This window comes from Triturus cristatus, chromosome 10 (genome assembly GCF_964204655.1).
Source record: "Triturus cristatus chromosome 10, aTriCri1.1, whole genome shotgun sequence".
NCBI classification, from domain to species: Eukaryota; Metazoa; Chordata; class Amphibia; order Caudata; family Salamandridae; genus Triturus; species Triturus cristatus.
Window position 1 is genome coordinate 854,708,099 of NC_140593.1, and position 15,341 is coordinate 854,723,439.

The window sequence follows — 15,341 nt, forward strand, 5'->3', positions numbered from 1 at the left end:
GCAAGGAAGGGATCAGTCGATATCCTAGCTGCCAGAGAGCAGAAAAAAGGCGCTGATGAGAACTGCAGGCACTTTCTGGCACTTGTACTCCTCTGCAAGTCCTGGACACTTGCCCCATAGACTTCCACCCCAGATGCAAGGGAGGGCCTGCCAATTCTTGCTCCTAAGACAGAGGCATTTGATTCTTGGATTCAAACACGCTCACTCAGCGCTCGATCAGGCTCGATCAGGCGAGATTTATATGAGTGGCTCGCAGGACTGAAACACTAACCTGGGAGCCCCAGGGTGGCTGAATTCCCAGGATGGCCATTTTTGGGCAAGTCACCTCCTTTCCTCCTGCCTCAATCTAGAATTGGCTGCAAATCACAAGATAGAGTTCAATGTCCGTGTGTACTGCCTACTCCCAGCTACCTCTCTGTCTTCCTTATGTAAATTAAAATTCGCAAGGGGGGACCAATGACAATCTGCTCCTCCCACATAACCAGGAAGCCCTGTGGAACATGTCTGCCTGTGTTGTTGCAGGGACAGTGCCTTCTCCGCCCAAAAGGTGGCAGGAGAGCCTCACAACAAAGATGGGATCAAATGCTTAATGAGAAACCAGCACGGCAGTTTGTGTGATGGAGTGCAAATTTAACGGAAGGTGTGCCTGAGGTATCCCTTCCAGAAATACATGGAATTGTGATTGAGGGCCCAGCCTGATCGTTGGTGGATTTCTCGTCATATGTTACAGGTCCGTGCAAAGATTGTGGTGTGTGGGGAATGCACTGCAAAAAACAGGACGATTTAAGGGTGTAAAAGAAACCTGTCAGAAGTGGGATTTGAACCCACGCCTCCATGAGGAGACCAGAAGTCTCAGTTGCACTGAAGATCAAGCTCTCTTGAGTCTGGCGCCTTAGACCACTCGGCCATCCTGACAGCCCTGGGTGTGCACAGATCTGACTCTTCTGACTGCACCTGCCAATGTTTGCACTTACAACGTTCACAGCAATGTCACAAGTGTAAAGACCCCACAATACAACATGGCATGACAAAAAAAAAGCTAGGCACAAGAGCGACCACTGATGGATGCGGATTACTTTGTTTCGTCTTGCAAAAGTAAAGGAAGTTTCCCACGGCTCGCTGGGTTCAAGGACCGCCTCTTCTTAAGCTTGCATTGAGATAATAAGGTTTTAGAGGGTGCACATAAAAGCAGCTCATGCACAGTGTTACGGCCCGGTCTCGAACCGGGGACCTTTCGCGTGTTAGGCGAACGTGATGACCACTACACTACAGAAACTCACTTGTTGTGTTTTACTGTTAGAGCAAGGTTCCTCTCAAGGATTCTCTCTACTTCTATTCTGCTGTATCAGCAGCCACTCAGAAAGCGAGGAGCAAGTGTGAAAACTGCAGAGATATCAGCCAACATGCTTGCAATTAGACGTATTAAAAATTGACTTATGCAGGCATCGACAGACAAATATCTGATGCCTAAATGCCAGCAAGTACAGCTTGGGAAAGCATCACCTGGGACACACACAGACTAAGCATGAAGGCAGAAAAAGCATGGTGATCCATGTTTCTTATGAGGTTCAAAATATTTTGTGCAACAATGCGGCGAGTGTAATGAGAAATAGTCAGGCATTGTGAGTAGGATTCGTATGTTTACCTCTGAAAAAGGGCTCGTCCGGGATTTGAACCCGGGACCTCTCGCACCCTAAGCGAGAATCATACCCCTAGACCAACGAGCCGAGGCACACAAGAGTCGCCTTTCGCACCGGCTCCGGGGGTTATTGGCAGCGAGTTAGTGAATGCTTCACCCAAAGCAAGCAACTGCACATGTTGCTCTCTTCTGCAATATGGTTGCTGTCTTTTCCATGGCCGTCATCGAACAAGAAATGAAAATGCCTCTATCCTTCAGACATTTTGTTTGTTCTAGGTGTATGCTCTCGGTGAGGTCAATAAAACCATTTCTGCTCTCATGCCTTGCTTTCATGAAGTAGGCCCAACCTTCAGTACACAAGGACGTGCAAACGAATAGCGCAAACTATCGTCACTTCTCTTTTTGAGCTGTCACTGATGCCCCTGGAGCACAGTACGTCACGCTGGTGAGGGATAGACAGCTTCCATTATCTCAGCTTTCCTATAAGTTGAGAGAGTAAATGCAAACTGTGTGAAAAACAGAAAGCTGCTGTTTCTGCCCGGTCTCGAACCAGGGACCTTTCGCGTGTAAAGCGAACGTGATAACCACTACACTACAGAAACAGACACGCTTGCAGGAATCTTCTTGGCATGTAGTGGGCTGGAATGCACAGACCAAGGGCCAATGTCCATGAAGCTCAAAGTTGGACCCTCCTTACCCGATCTCTTTCTTTGGAAGAAAGGAACGAGGACCACTTTTATTCCAAAAGGCGATTTTAAAACCATACCTGAAACCACACTAGAAAAACACTTTGCATTTAATTTTCCTACACTGATGGTCCACCCCAGAAAAGCAGTTGCAAAGAAGTCCGGCACTGAAATTCTATACGCCAAAAGTGGGAAATAGCATAGAGGGAAAGGAACTTTCTCACCATACACGGCGTCTTATAGCATTGAAAAGAAGAAATGGCCCTATATAATAAGCAACCTAAAAATAATTCCACAGCATGGGCTCGTCCGGGATTTGAACCCGGGACCTCTCGCACCCGAAGCGAGAATCATACCCCTAGACCAACGAGCCTGATTCCCCAGTCGGCATTTTAAGCAATTTCTGATGCGTCTTTCAGAAACAAAGCAGGGTTATTTGGCTGCTCTCTCTCTATGTGAACCACACAAAGTCATGTTTTCTCTCAAGGTGTTGTTTTTTTCACTATTGCAAGGAAGGGATCAGTCGATATCCTAGCTGCCAGAGAGCAGAAAAAAGTCGCTGATGAGAACTGCAGGCACTTTCTGGCACTTGTACTCCTCTGCAAGTCCTGGACACTTGCCCCATAGACTTCCACCCCAGATGCAAGGGAGGGCCTGCCAATTCTTGCTCCTAAGACAGAGGCATTTGATTCTTGGATTCAAACACGCTCACTCAGCGCTCGATCAGGCTCGATCAGGCGAGATTTATATGAGTGGCTCGCAGGACTGAAACACTAACCTGGGAGCCCCAGGGTGGCTGAATTCCCAGGATGGCCATTTTTGGGCAAGTCACCTCCTTTCCTCCTGCCTCAATCTAGAATTGGCTGCAAATCACAAGATAGAGTTCAATGTCCGTGTGTACTGCCTACTCCCAGCTACCTCTCTGTCTTCCTTATGTAAATTAAAATTCGCAAGGGGGGACCAATGACAATCTGCTCCTCCCACATAACCAGGAAGCCCTGTGGAACATGTCTGCCTGTGTTGTTGCAGGGACAGTGCCTTCTCCGCCCAAAAGGTGGCAGGAGAGCCTCACAACAAAGATGGGATCAACTGCTTAATGAGAAACCAGCACGGCAGTTTGTGTGATGGAGTGCAAATTTAACGGAAGGTGTGCCTGAGGTATCCCTTCCAGAAATACATGGAATTGTGATTGAGGGCCCAGCCTGATCGTTGGTGGATTTCTCGTCATATGTTACAGGTCCGTGCAAAGATTGTGGTGTGTGGGGAATGCACTGCAAAAAACAGGACGATTTAAGGGTGTAAAAGAAACCTGTCAGAAGTGGGATTTGAACCCACGCATCCATGAGGAGACCAGAAGTCTCAGTTGCACTGAAGATCAAGCTCTCTTGAGTCTGGCGCCTTAGACCACTCGGCCATCCTGACAGCCCTGGGTGTGCACAGATCTGACTCTTCTGACTGCACCTGCCAATGTTTGCACTTACAACGTTCACAGCAATGTCACAAGTGTAAAGACCCCACAATACAACATGGCATGACAAAAAAAAAGCTAGGCACAAGAGCGACCACTGATGGATGCGGATTACTTTGTTTCGTCTTGCAAAAGTAAAGGAAGTTTCCCACGGCTCGCTGGGTTCAAGGACCGCCTCTTCTTAAGCTTGCATTGAGATAATAAGGTTTTAGAGGGTGCACATAAAAGCAGCTCATGCACAGTGTTACGGCCCGGTCTCGAACCGGGGACCTTTCGCGTGTTAGGCGAACGTGATGACCACTACACTACAGAAACTCACTTGTTGTGTTTTACTGTTAGAGCAAGGTTCCTCTCAAGGATTCTCTCTACTTCGATTCTGCTGTATCAGCAGCCACTCAGAAAGCGAGGAGCAAGTGTGAAAACTGCAGAGATATCAGCCAACATGCTTGCAATTAGACGTATTAAAAATTGACTTATGCAGGCATCGACAGACAAATATCTGATGCCTAAATGCCAGCAAGTACAGCTTGGGAAAGCATCACCTGGGACACACACAGACTAAGCATGAAGGCAGAAAAAGCATGGTGATCCATGTTTCTTATGAGGTTCAAAATATTTTGTGCAACAATGCGGCGAGTGTAATGAGAAATAGTCAGGCATTGTGAGTAGGATTCGTATGTTTACCTCTGAAAAAGGGCTCGTCCGGGATTTGAACCCGGGACCTCTCGCACCCTAAGCGAGAATCATACCCCTAGACCAACGAGCCGAGGCACACAAGAGTCGCCTTTCGCACCGGCTCCGGGGGTTATTGGCAGCGAGTTAGTGAATGCTTCACCCAAAGCAAGCAACTGCACATGTTGCTCTCTTCTGCAATATGGTTGCTGTCTTTTCCATGGCCGTCATCGAACAAGAAATGAAAATGCCTCTATCCTTCAGACATTTTGTTTGTTCTAGGTGTATGCTCTCGGTGAGGTCAATAAAACCATTTCTGCTCTCATGCCTTGCTTTCATGAAGTAGGCCCAACCTTCAGTACACAAGGACGTGCAAACGAATAGCGCAAACTATCGTCACTTCTCTTTTTGAGCTGTCACTGATGCCCCTGGAGCACAGTACGTCACGCTGGTGAGGGATAGACAGCTTCCATTATCTCAGCATTCCTATAAGTTGAGAGAGTAAATGCAAACTGTGTGAAAAACAGAAAGCTGCTGTTTCTGCCCGGTCTCGAACCAGGGACCTTTCGCGTGTAAAGCGAACGTGATAACCACTACACTACAGAAACAGACACGCTTGCAGGAATCTTCTTGGCATGTAGTGGGCTGGAATGCACAGACCAAGGGCCAATGTCCATGAAGCTCAAAGTTGGACCCTCCTTACCCGATCTCTTTCTTTGGAAGAAAGGAACGAGGACCACTTTTATTCCAAAAGGCGATTTTAAAACCATACCTGAAACCACACTAGAAAAACACTTTGCATTTAATTTTCCTACACTGATGGTCCACCCCAGAAAAGCAGTTGCAAAGAAGTCCGGCACTGAAATTCTATACGCCAAAAGTGGGAAATAGCATAGAGGGAAAGGAACTTTCTCACCATACACGGCGTCTTATAGCATTGAAAAGAAGAAATGGCCCTATATAATAAGCAACCTAAAAATAATTCCACAGCATGGGCTCGTCCGGGATTTGAACCCGGGACCTCTCGCACCCGAAGCGAGAATCATACCCCTAGACCAACGAGCCTGATTCCCCAGTCGGCATTTTAAGCAATTTCTGATGCGTCTTTCAGAAACAAAGCAGGGTTATTTGGCTGCTCTCTCTCTATGTGAACCACACAAAGTCATGTTTTCTCTCAAGGTGTTGTTTTTTTCACTCTTTCAAGGAAGGGATCAGTCGATATCCTAGCTGCCAGAGAGCAGAAAAAAGGCGCTGATGAGAACTGCAGGCACTTTCTGGCACTTGTACTCCTCTGCAAGTCCTGGACACTTGCCCCATAGACTTCCACCCCAGATGCAAGGGAGGGCCTGCCAATTCTTGCTCCTAAGACAGAGGCATTTGATTCTTGGATTCAAACACGCTCACTCAGCGCTCGATCAGGCTCGATCAGGCGAGATTTATATGAGTGGCTCGCAGGACTGAAACACTAACCTGGGAGCCCCAGGGTGGCTGAATTCCCAGGATGGCCATTTTTGGGCAAGTCACCTCCTTTCCTCCTGCCTCAATCTAGAATTGGCTGCAAATCACAAGATAGAGTTCAATGTCCGTGTGTACTGCCTTCTCCCAGCTACCTCTCTGTCTTCCTTATGTAAATTAAAATTCGCAAGGGGGGACCAATGACAATCTGCTCCTCCCACATAACCAGGAAGCCCTGTGGAACATGTCTGCCTGTGTTGTAGCAGGGACAGTGCCTTCTCCGCCCAAAAGGTGGCAGGAGAGCCTCACAACAAAGATGGGATCAAATGCTTAATGAGAAACCAGCACGGCAGTTTGTGTGATGGAGTGCAAATTTAACGGAAGGTGTGCCTGAGGTATCCCTTCCAGAAATACATGGAATTGTGATTGAGGGCCCAGCCTGATCGTTGGTGGATTTCTCGTCATATGTTACAGGTCCGTGCAAAGATTGTGGTGTGTGGGGAATGCACTGCAAAAAACAGGACGATTTAAGGGTGTAAAAGAAACCTGTCAGAAGTGGGATTTGAACACACGCCTCCATGAGGAGACCAGAAGTCTCAGTTGCACTGAAGATCAAGCTCTCTTGAGTCTGGCGCCTTAGACCACTCGGCCATCCTGACAGCCCTGGGTGTGCACAGATCTGACTCTTCTGACTGCACCTGCCAATGTTTGCACTTACAACGTTCACAGCAATGTCACAAGTGTAAAGACCCCACAATACAACATGGCATGACAAAAAAAAAGCTAGGCACAAGAGCGACCACTGATGGATGCGGATTACTTTGTTTCGTCTTGCAAAAGTAAAGGAAGTTTCCCACGGCTCGCTGGGTTCAAGGACCGCCTCTTCTTAAGCTTGCATTGAGATAATAAGGTTTTAGAGGGTGCACATAAAAGCAGCTCATGCACAGTGTTACGGCTCGGTCTCAAACCGGGGACCTTTCGCGTGTTAGGCGAACGTGATGACCACTACACTACAGAAACTCACTTGTTGTGTTTTACTGTTAGAGCAAGGTTCCTCTCAAGGATTCTCTCTACTTCTATTCTGCTGTATCAGCAGCCACTCAGAAAGCGAGGAGCAAGTGTGAAAACTGCAGAGATATCAGCCAACATGCTTGCAATTAGACGTATTAAAAATTGACTTATGCAGGCATCGACAGACAAATATCTGATGCCTAAATGCCAGCAAGTACAGCTTGGGAAAGCATCACCTGGGACACACACAGACTAAGCATGAAGGCAGAAAAAGCATGGTGATCCATGTTTCTTATGAGGTTCAAAATATTTTGTGCAACAATGCGGCGAGTGTAATGAGAAATAGTCAGGCATTGTGAGTAGGATTCGTATGTTTACCTCTGAAAAAGGGCTCGTCCGGGATTTGAACTCGGGACCTCGCGCACCCTAAGCGAGAATCATACCCCTAGACCAACGAGCCGAGGCACACAAGAGTCGCCTTTCGCACCGGCTCCGGGGGTTATTGGCAGCGAGTTAGTGAATGCTTCACCCAAAGCAAGCAACTGCACATGTTGCTCTCTTCTGCAATATGGTTGCTGTCTTTTCCATGGCCGTCATCGAACAAGAAATGAAAATGCCTCTATCCTTCAGACATTTTGTTTGTTCTAGGTGTATGCTCTCGGTGAGGTCAATAAAACCATTTCTGCTCTCATGCCTTGCTTTCATGAAGTAGGCCCAACCTTCAGTACACAAGGACGTGCAAACGAATAGCGCAAACTATCGTCACTTCTCTTTTTGAGCTGTCACTGATGCCCCTGGAGCACAGTACGTCACGCTGGTGAGGGATAGACAGCTTCCATTATCTCAGCTTTCCTATAAGTTGAGAGAGTAAATGCAAACTGTGTGAAAAACAGAAAGCTGCTGTTTCTGCCCGGACTCGAACCAGGGACCTTTCGCGTGTAAAGCGAACGTGATAACCACTACACTACAGAAACAGACACGCTTGCAGGAATCTTCTTGGCATGTAGTGGGCTGGAATGCACAGACCAAGGGCCAATGTCCATGAAGCTCAAAGTTGGACCCTCCTTACCCGATCTCTTTCTTTGGAAGAAAGGAACGAGGACCACTTTTATTCCAAAAGGCGATTTTAAAACCATACCTGAAACCACACTAGAAAAACACTTTGCATTTAATTTTCCTACACTGATGGTCCACCCCAGAAAAGCAGTTGCAAAGAAGTCCGGCACTGAAATTCTATACGCCAAAAGTGGGAAATAGCATAGAGGGAAAGGAACTTTCTCACCATACACGGCGTCTTATAGCATTGAAAAGAAGAAATGGCCCTATATAATAAGCAACCTAAAAATAATTCCACAGCATGGGCTCGTCCGGGATTTGAACCCGGGACCTCTCGCACCCGAAGCGAGAATCATACCCCTAGACCAACGAGCCTGATTCCCCAGTCGGCATTTTAAGCAATTTCTGATGCGTCTTTCAGAAACAAAGCAGGGCTATTTGGCTGCTCTCTCTCTATGTGAACCACACAAAGTCATGTTTTCTCTCAAGGTGTTGTTTTTTTCACTCTTGCAAGGAAGGGATCAGTCGATATCCTAGCTGCCAGAGAGCAGAAAAAAGGCGCTGATGAGAACTGCAGGCACTTTCTGGCACTTGTACTCCTCTGCAAGTCCTGGACACTTGCCCCATAGACTTCCACCCCAGATGCAAGGGAGGGCCTGCCAATTCTTGCTCCTAAGACAGAGGCATTTGATTCTTGGATTCAAACACGCTCACTCAGCGCTCGATCAGGCTCGATCAGGCGAGATTTATATGAGTGGCTCGCAGGACTGAAACACTAACCTGGGAGCCCCAGGGTGGCTGAATTCCCAGGATGGCCATTTTTGGGCAAGTCACCTCCTTTCCTCCTGCCTCAATCTAGAATTGGCTGCAAATCACAAGATAGAGTTCAATGTCCGTGTGTACTGCCTACTCCCAGCTACCTCTCTGTCTTCCTTATGTAAATTAAAATTCGCAAGGGGGGACCAATGACAATCTGCTCCTCCCACATAACCAGGAAGCCCTGTTGAACATGTCTGCCTGTGTTGTTGCAGGGACAGTGCCTTCTCCGCCCAAAAGGTGGCAGGAGAGCCTCACAACAAAGATGGGATCAACTGCTTAATGAGAAACCAGCACGGCAGTTTGTGTGATGGAGTGCAAATTTAACGGAAGGTGTGCCTGAGGTATCCCTTCCAGAAATACATGGAATTGTGATTGAGGGCCCAGCCTGATCGTTGGTGGATTTCTCGTCATATGTTACAGGTCCGTGCAAAGATTGTGGTGTGTGGGGAATGCACTGCAAAAAACAGGACGATTTAAGGGTGTAAAAGAAACCTGTCAGAAGTGGGATTTGAACCCACGCCTCCATGAGGAGACCAGAAGTCTCAGTTGCACTGAAGATCAAGCTCTCTTGAGTCTGGCGCCTTAGACCACTCGGCCATCCTGACAGCCCTGGGTGTGCACAGATCTGACTCTTCTGACTGCACCTGCCAATGTTTGCACTTACAACGTTCACAGCAATGTCACAAGTGTAAAGACCCCACAATACAACATGGCATGACAAAAAAAAAGCTAGGCACAAGAGCGACCACTGATGGATGCGGATTACTTTGTTTCGTCTTGCAAAAGTAAAGGAAGTTTCCCACGGCTCGCTGGGTTCAAGGACCGCCTCTTCTTAAGCTTGCATTGAGATAATAAGGTTTTAGAGGGTGCACATAAAAGCAGCTCATGCACAGTGTTACGGCCCTGTCTTGAACCGGGGACCTTTCGCGTGTTAGGCAAACGTGATGACCACTACACTACAGAAACTCACTTGTTGTGTTTTACTGTTAGAGCAAGGTTCCTCTCAAGGATTCTCTCTACTTCTATTCTGCTGTATCAGCAGCCACTCAGAAAGCGAGGAGCAAGTGTGAAAACTGCAGAGATATCAGCCAACATGCTTGCAATTAGACGTATTAAAAATTGACTTATGCAGGCATCGACAGACAAATATCTGATGCCTAAATGCCAGCAAGTACAGCTTGGGAAAGCATCACCTGGGACACACACAGACTAAGCATGAAGGCAGAAAAAGCATGGTGATCCATGTTTCTTATGAGGTTCAAAATATTTTGTGCAACAATGCGGCGAGTGTAATGAGAAATAGTCAGGCATTGTGAGTTTTGAAAAAACAGAATACAATCTCTTTCTAGTCTTCAACAATTGATGTGGCACAGAAGGTTGCCGATTTAGACAAAACAGCTTTAATATGATATACGAATATACTACCGATGTTGTTTCATATACTGTAGTTTTTAATAGAGCAAATTGTATGTGGCATATGAAGTTACCGCTTTTCTTTACCCCAATGTAGAACAGTCATATGTGTATTACGGAGAACCAAGTGATGTACTGTTTTAATAATGGACAAGTGGATATTGACCTACTTACACGTAGGTTACACTAACCGTTACTAAACCGGGACTCCTAATGTTTATGTTCACTGTGTGTGTGTAATTCCCGAAACAGGTATCAGACACTATTGGCAAGCGTACGCTGCATATGTATGTAACTTTGAATTCTGTTAGCATCTCAGAGCCTTATTGCTCCATTACGTAACAATTGTTAGCCGTATCTATGGAGAGATCGGAGGGCACTTAGCTATAGGTAACTCGCGAACAGGCACAGAATCGGCCCACTTGCGTACACATCACGATCGTCATCTACTAAAAAAACAACCACAGTTCGGATTAACTTTGAAACTTAGGCAACGTATTATTTACGGACATACTAAAAGCTGTATGACATTATCAGATCGGAACTTTAATTTAACAAATAAGTTTACTACTTGTACTACTTGTAGTCTGTTTACCCTGCCAGTCGTTCTAACGAACGTGAGGAACGCGTAAACACGTAAACCCGGATATATTCTTGGTTTAGTTTCCTGTCACATGACATTGATATTCGGAGACTGGGTGCCACACTCGGCGGACCTTCTTCGCGCACTAAAAAGATTCGTGTAGGAACGGGGGCACGCTATTTGATGCAACGAAAGGTAGGATAATTTCGCTTACTGAGACGCGGAGACTACCGCTTTTTGGACACTGTGATTATTTATTTTAGCCTTAATCGTACATATAAGGTACATTGATAGTATGTATAAGGACACCTAAGGATTTCAGGGGCAATATGGTGCCAGTAACTAACAGACCGTAGCTTATATCTGAGCCTTGTTTATGTTACACTGGATGCACTAAAAGACGTTAGGAATAGTCGACATGAGATGTCTAACATAGACTTGGTGTTGTATTGGTGTAAATGTGGCAACTTAGATCGCCGCAGACGGATTATTATAAACGGAGACCTTGATACTTTATTCTATTATATTTTCCATAGAGAAACGTTTGTACTCGAACACCTCCTTGTTGTTGCCGTGTCCTTCCCCGTTTCCACGTACTGAATACAGAACCCCTTGTGGGCCGGAATTACAACCACAATCAAAGTAGGTTAAACATAGAATTAGCATGTGAACTTGCACAAACGGCACGACGGTTTGATCTTTATCTGATGCCTTTTTATCTTTTAATCCCCGTGTTCAAACAGAGATTTCACGAATACCAAGAAAGGTAATCAACCCACCATGGTATTTTGGGTGTTATTCATTTAGTCTCGGCATTTCGTACTGTGACGTGGTACTTTCATCCCACGACGGCGATATGGTTACTGATAATGAGCACGAATAGTAGTTCACTTAGTAACCACGTAGTCTCACGATCGGGTCTTCTCTCTCTCCATATATTTGGTTACTTCCAAGACTTTTTGCTCATCATTCCCCTTATGGGATCCTTTCTTTTGGAAAAACAACTTTCCACAACGTAATTACCCACTGTTTGGAATCACGATACCAAACTATATGTTGATTACTGTGGATCACATGTAATGTTTGTACTTTCACGGTATGAGTTGGCATTTTTTCTGTTTATTTGTGCAGCCTTGAGGAAGTCGCGGGTTCACATTCCCGTTGCGACGAAACACGTGTTGGCTGTATTCTCGAAACTTCACCTGGAATCGTCTCATTAAAGAAGACTAGAAAGAGATTGTATTCTGTTTTTTCAAAAAGAAGTTATGCTTTATGTACTCATATTTCATGTGTAAATTTACTTAACACTTATATCTGTCACGTGTGCTGAGGCTTCGGTAAGAAGTTTTGTTAAGCTCCGGCTTACATCGGTAGAGTGTGTGGTGTCTCTACGCCTTTCAGCACCGTCATATCAGAGAACGGATGAATTTTGTGCACTTTCTCTGTAGCGCCGGATACCTATGACTCATACCACGCACCTCCAAATCACATATTATCAATAGGTGGCTGCACAGAGAACACCATGCCCAACAACATGGGAGATAGACCGAATAGGGACAAGGAAGCAGAGGAGTTATTTAACAACATTGCTAGCAACACACCCCTGAGCACACTTTCACAGGGTGCTTCAGCTACCAAGAAAGAAGGCCTAAGGGAGAAATTTGTTAGGCTAGAGAAATTAAAAAAGAATGAACTCTCACGATGGTGGGATGCCGCCACCTTGAAACAATATATAAAACTGAAAAGGATCCCCAGGGGTCTGAGGTCACAAATCCTGCCTACCTATGAGGATTTGGAAGTAGACTTAATGAATGAATGGGAAAAGGAACTTTGTAACAACTCTAACAAATTGATGAATATATTGATAGAAAACTGTGAGAGGAAGGTCACACAACTACAGAAAGACATAGACACGCTGGAGTCCGAAATCAAGGAGCTCAATATACCTGAGGGCACCTTTAAGAACTATGCTATACTTAATGACATCATAGAACGCCACGTAGCAGAGATAAAGATCCGTAAGGCCCGCAAATTAAGGAGAGACGAGCGGGACTATTGCGAGGGACGTATATTTACCTTCGCCAAGAAATATGATCACCTTGTACCCAGGGACACACAAAAAACTGGAACCGAGGGTGGCTCACTGGGATCCAGCTCCACCTCACTTAACACGACACACACCAGTGGCAGTGAGGCAGAGGATCTGGGTAATATCACTAATACTGGGAGCAATTTTTTAGTAGAGATAGCAAGAATGAAGAGGGGGAACAAGGAATACAGACGGACACCCCAAGGAGAAAAACCAGGAGGGGGAAGAGAGGAGGAAAGAAAGGAGGACACACCGGGAGTCAGGACCAGGTCCTGGAATCAGAGGAGGTAGACAATGTGAACATTATCAACCTTAGTGACACACAACTCTCACGAGATGCTGTATCAGTTCTGACCAGAGGGATGAGTTTCTGTCCAAAAGTTGCGGGTGATATTTGTGATGTGAAGATTGATCTGTTTAAATTTGTCAGACGCATTAAACTTAAGAAACATTTTGAATCTATGAGTACTGTTAATAAACGTGTGGATAAACACTTGGGCATGTCTACACTTAGTGAAAACTCTATACAAGACATCATAGACACAAGACTTCTCCTAACACTAACGGAATGCGAGGATGAAGCTACAACAACAGATGCCATTTTGAGAGATCTTAACATCGCCACAGATAGTAACATCTCTAGTAATCTTAGAGAGAAGTCCAAATGGACTCCCACACTGGCCGCTGGCAACAATGTGGACATATTCCACAGACTGGTATTAGCAGACCTAGACAAACACGAGGATAAGAAAACGACAAACCACATGAAACAAGACAACCTGACGAGAGAGGAACGCAAGGCATTAAAAGACTTAAGCAACAACTGTGATTTAACTATTCGTGAAGCAGACAAAGGGGGTAACATGGTGGTTATGCGTAGCCTAGACTACAACAATGAAATCAGATCTCAACTTGCTGACCCTCTATGCTATGAACCACTCAGTACGAATCCTATTTGGAGTCTTACAGATTACATAAACACGCAACTTAGACGCTGGCATGGGCTAGGTTTAATTGATGACGATGAACTGATATTCTTGAAAGTAGATAGACCAAGGTTCCCATGCCTATACACTTTACCCAAAGTTCACAAGACTTGCGCCTTTCCCCCGGGCAGACCGATAATATCGGGCATTGGAGGCCCCACAGAGAGAATCTCGGAATATGTTGATACATTTCTCAAACCCATGGTGGTCAACCTCCCCTCTTACATTAGGGATACAAAACATATTCTAAGCACTCTAGCGGATTTTACCTGGGAAGATGGGATGATCATGGTAACTTTAGATGTCACTGCGCTATACACCAGCATTAGGAGAGAGGCAGGGATGATGGCGGTAAGAAGAATGCTATACAACAGATCAGCTACCACTTGGGAACACACTGAAATGCTCATGGAAATGGTGACATTACTGTTGGACAACAACATTTTCCTATTTCAGGGTGACTGGTACAGACAGAAGCAGGGTGTTGCTATGGGCTCCAGATTTTCACCTTCATATGCCAATCTCTTCATGGGATGGTTTGAAGCGATGATGATCTGGGGCCCACGGGGCACTAGCTGGAATGATTCAATATTATACTGGGGTAGGTATATTGACGATTGCTTCATGATTTGGACGGGGTCTCAGACACGGCTCACTGAATTCATAGAACATCTTAATACCAACGACCAAAATATTCACTTCACCTCAGAACAGAGCATGAACAGTATTTCATTTCTAGATGTAGAATTTTATGTGGAGGGCGGATGCTTGCAGAGCAGACTATTTAGGAAAGCGACATCATGCAATTCGGTACGCCATGCCTCAAGTTCGCATCCACCACACCAGATTAGGTCAATACCATATGGAGAACTTGTCAGGGTAAGACGCAACTGCAGCACCGACACAGACTTTGAAATACACAAAAGAAGCACCATTAAGAGATTCAAAAATCGGGGGTACACTCAGGAGGTTCTAAGAAGAGCCGAACGGAGAATTGACTCAATCACTAGAATAGATACTCTTAAAGACAAAACAATACCTAGCAAAAAAAGTGACAAGATAAGACTAATTACCAGTTACAACAACTGGTCTGAGATTCTGAGACGTAGCCTGTCAAAACATTGGCACTTACTCAAGGCGGACAGAGTACTCAATGAATATATCAGCGACAAACCTGACATAACTTTTAAAAGGGGGTTCTCACTTAGGAACATCTTGAGCCCGAGCTACCCCACACCTAATAACAGAGACAACTGGCTGACCACATACTCACGTGGTTTTTCCGGTTGTGGCAAATGCGTGGCTTGTAAATGGGCACACGATAGAATCACTGAATTTAGAGGCCCTGGTGGCAGAACTTATAAAATCATGTCCAACATCAACTGCCTCACCAAATTCACTGTGTACGTTATTGTATGTAAATGTGAACGGAAATACATTGGTAGTACCATCAGGCCACTACGC

At 45.6% G+C, this 15,341-nt stretch overlaps 10 non-coding genes across 10 annotated transcripts; all 10 read right to left on the reverse strand.

Annotated features, from left to right (window-relative positions):
• Window positions 1-803: 803 nt before the first annotated feature.
• On the reverse strand, window positions 804-915 carry TRNAL-CAA (transfer RNA leucine (anticodon CAA)). Its single transcript has 2 exons — window positions 878-915; window positions 804-849 (listed from the first exon to the last, which is right to left on the reverse strand). It is a non-coding gene; the product is annotated as a tRNA-Leu (tRNA).
• Window positions 916-1,655: 740 nt separating this feature from the next.
• Window positions 1,656-1,727, reverse strand: TRNAP-AGG (transfer RNA proline (anticodon AGG)). The gene has a single exon. It is a non-coding gene; the product is annotated as a tRNA-Pro (tRNA).
• Window positions 1,728-2,168: 441 nt separating this feature from the next.
• Window positions 2,169-2,241, reverse strand: TRNAV-UAC (transfer RNA valine (anticodon UAC)). The gene has a single exon. It is a non-coding gene; the product is annotated as a tRNA-Val (tRNA).
• A 385-nt stretch (window positions 2,242-2,626) lies between these two features.
• On the reverse strand, window positions 2,627-2,698 carry TRNAP-CGG (transfer RNA proline (anticodon CGG)). Its single transcript has one exon. It is a non-coding gene; the product is annotated as a tRNA-Pro (tRNA).
• Window positions 2,699-4,487: 1,789 nt separating this feature from the next.
• Window positions 4,488-4,559, reverse strand: TRNAP-AGG (transfer RNA proline (anticodon AGG)). Its single transcript has one exon. It is a non-coding gene; the product is annotated as a tRNA-Pro (tRNA).
• A 441-nt stretch (window positions 4,560-5,000) lies between these two features.
• On the reverse strand, window positions 5,001-5,073 carry TRNAV-UAC (transfer RNA valine (anticodon UAC)). The gene has a single exon. It is a non-coding gene; the product is annotated as a tRNA-Val (tRNA).
• Window positions 5,074-5,458: 385 nt separating this feature from the next.
• On the reverse strand, window positions 5,459-5,530 carry TRNAP-CGG (transfer RNA proline (anticodon CGG)). Its single transcript has one exon. It is a non-coding gene; the product is annotated as a tRNA-Pro (tRNA).
• A 2,302-nt stretch (window positions 5,531-7,832) lies between these two features.
• TRNAV-UAC (transfer RNA valine (anticodon UAC)) lies at window positions 7,833-7,905 on the reverse strand. Its single transcript has one exon. It is a non-coding gene; the product is annotated as a tRNA-Val (tRNA).
• A 385-nt stretch (window positions 7,906-8,290) lies between these two features.
• On the reverse strand, window positions 8,291-8,362 carry TRNAP-CGG (transfer RNA proline (anticodon CGG)). Its single transcript has one exon. It is a non-coding gene; the product is annotated as a tRNA-Pro (tRNA).
• Window positions 8,363-9,299: 937 nt separating this feature from the next.
• TRNAL-CAA (transfer RNA leucine (anticodon CAA)) lies at window positions 9,300-9,411 on the reverse strand. The gene is made up of 2 exons: window positions 9,374-9,411; window positions 9,300-9,345 (listed from the first exon to the last, which is right to left on the reverse strand). It is a non-coding gene; the product is annotated as a tRNA-Leu (tRNA).
• Window positions 9,412-15,341: the final 5,930 nt, after the last annotated feature.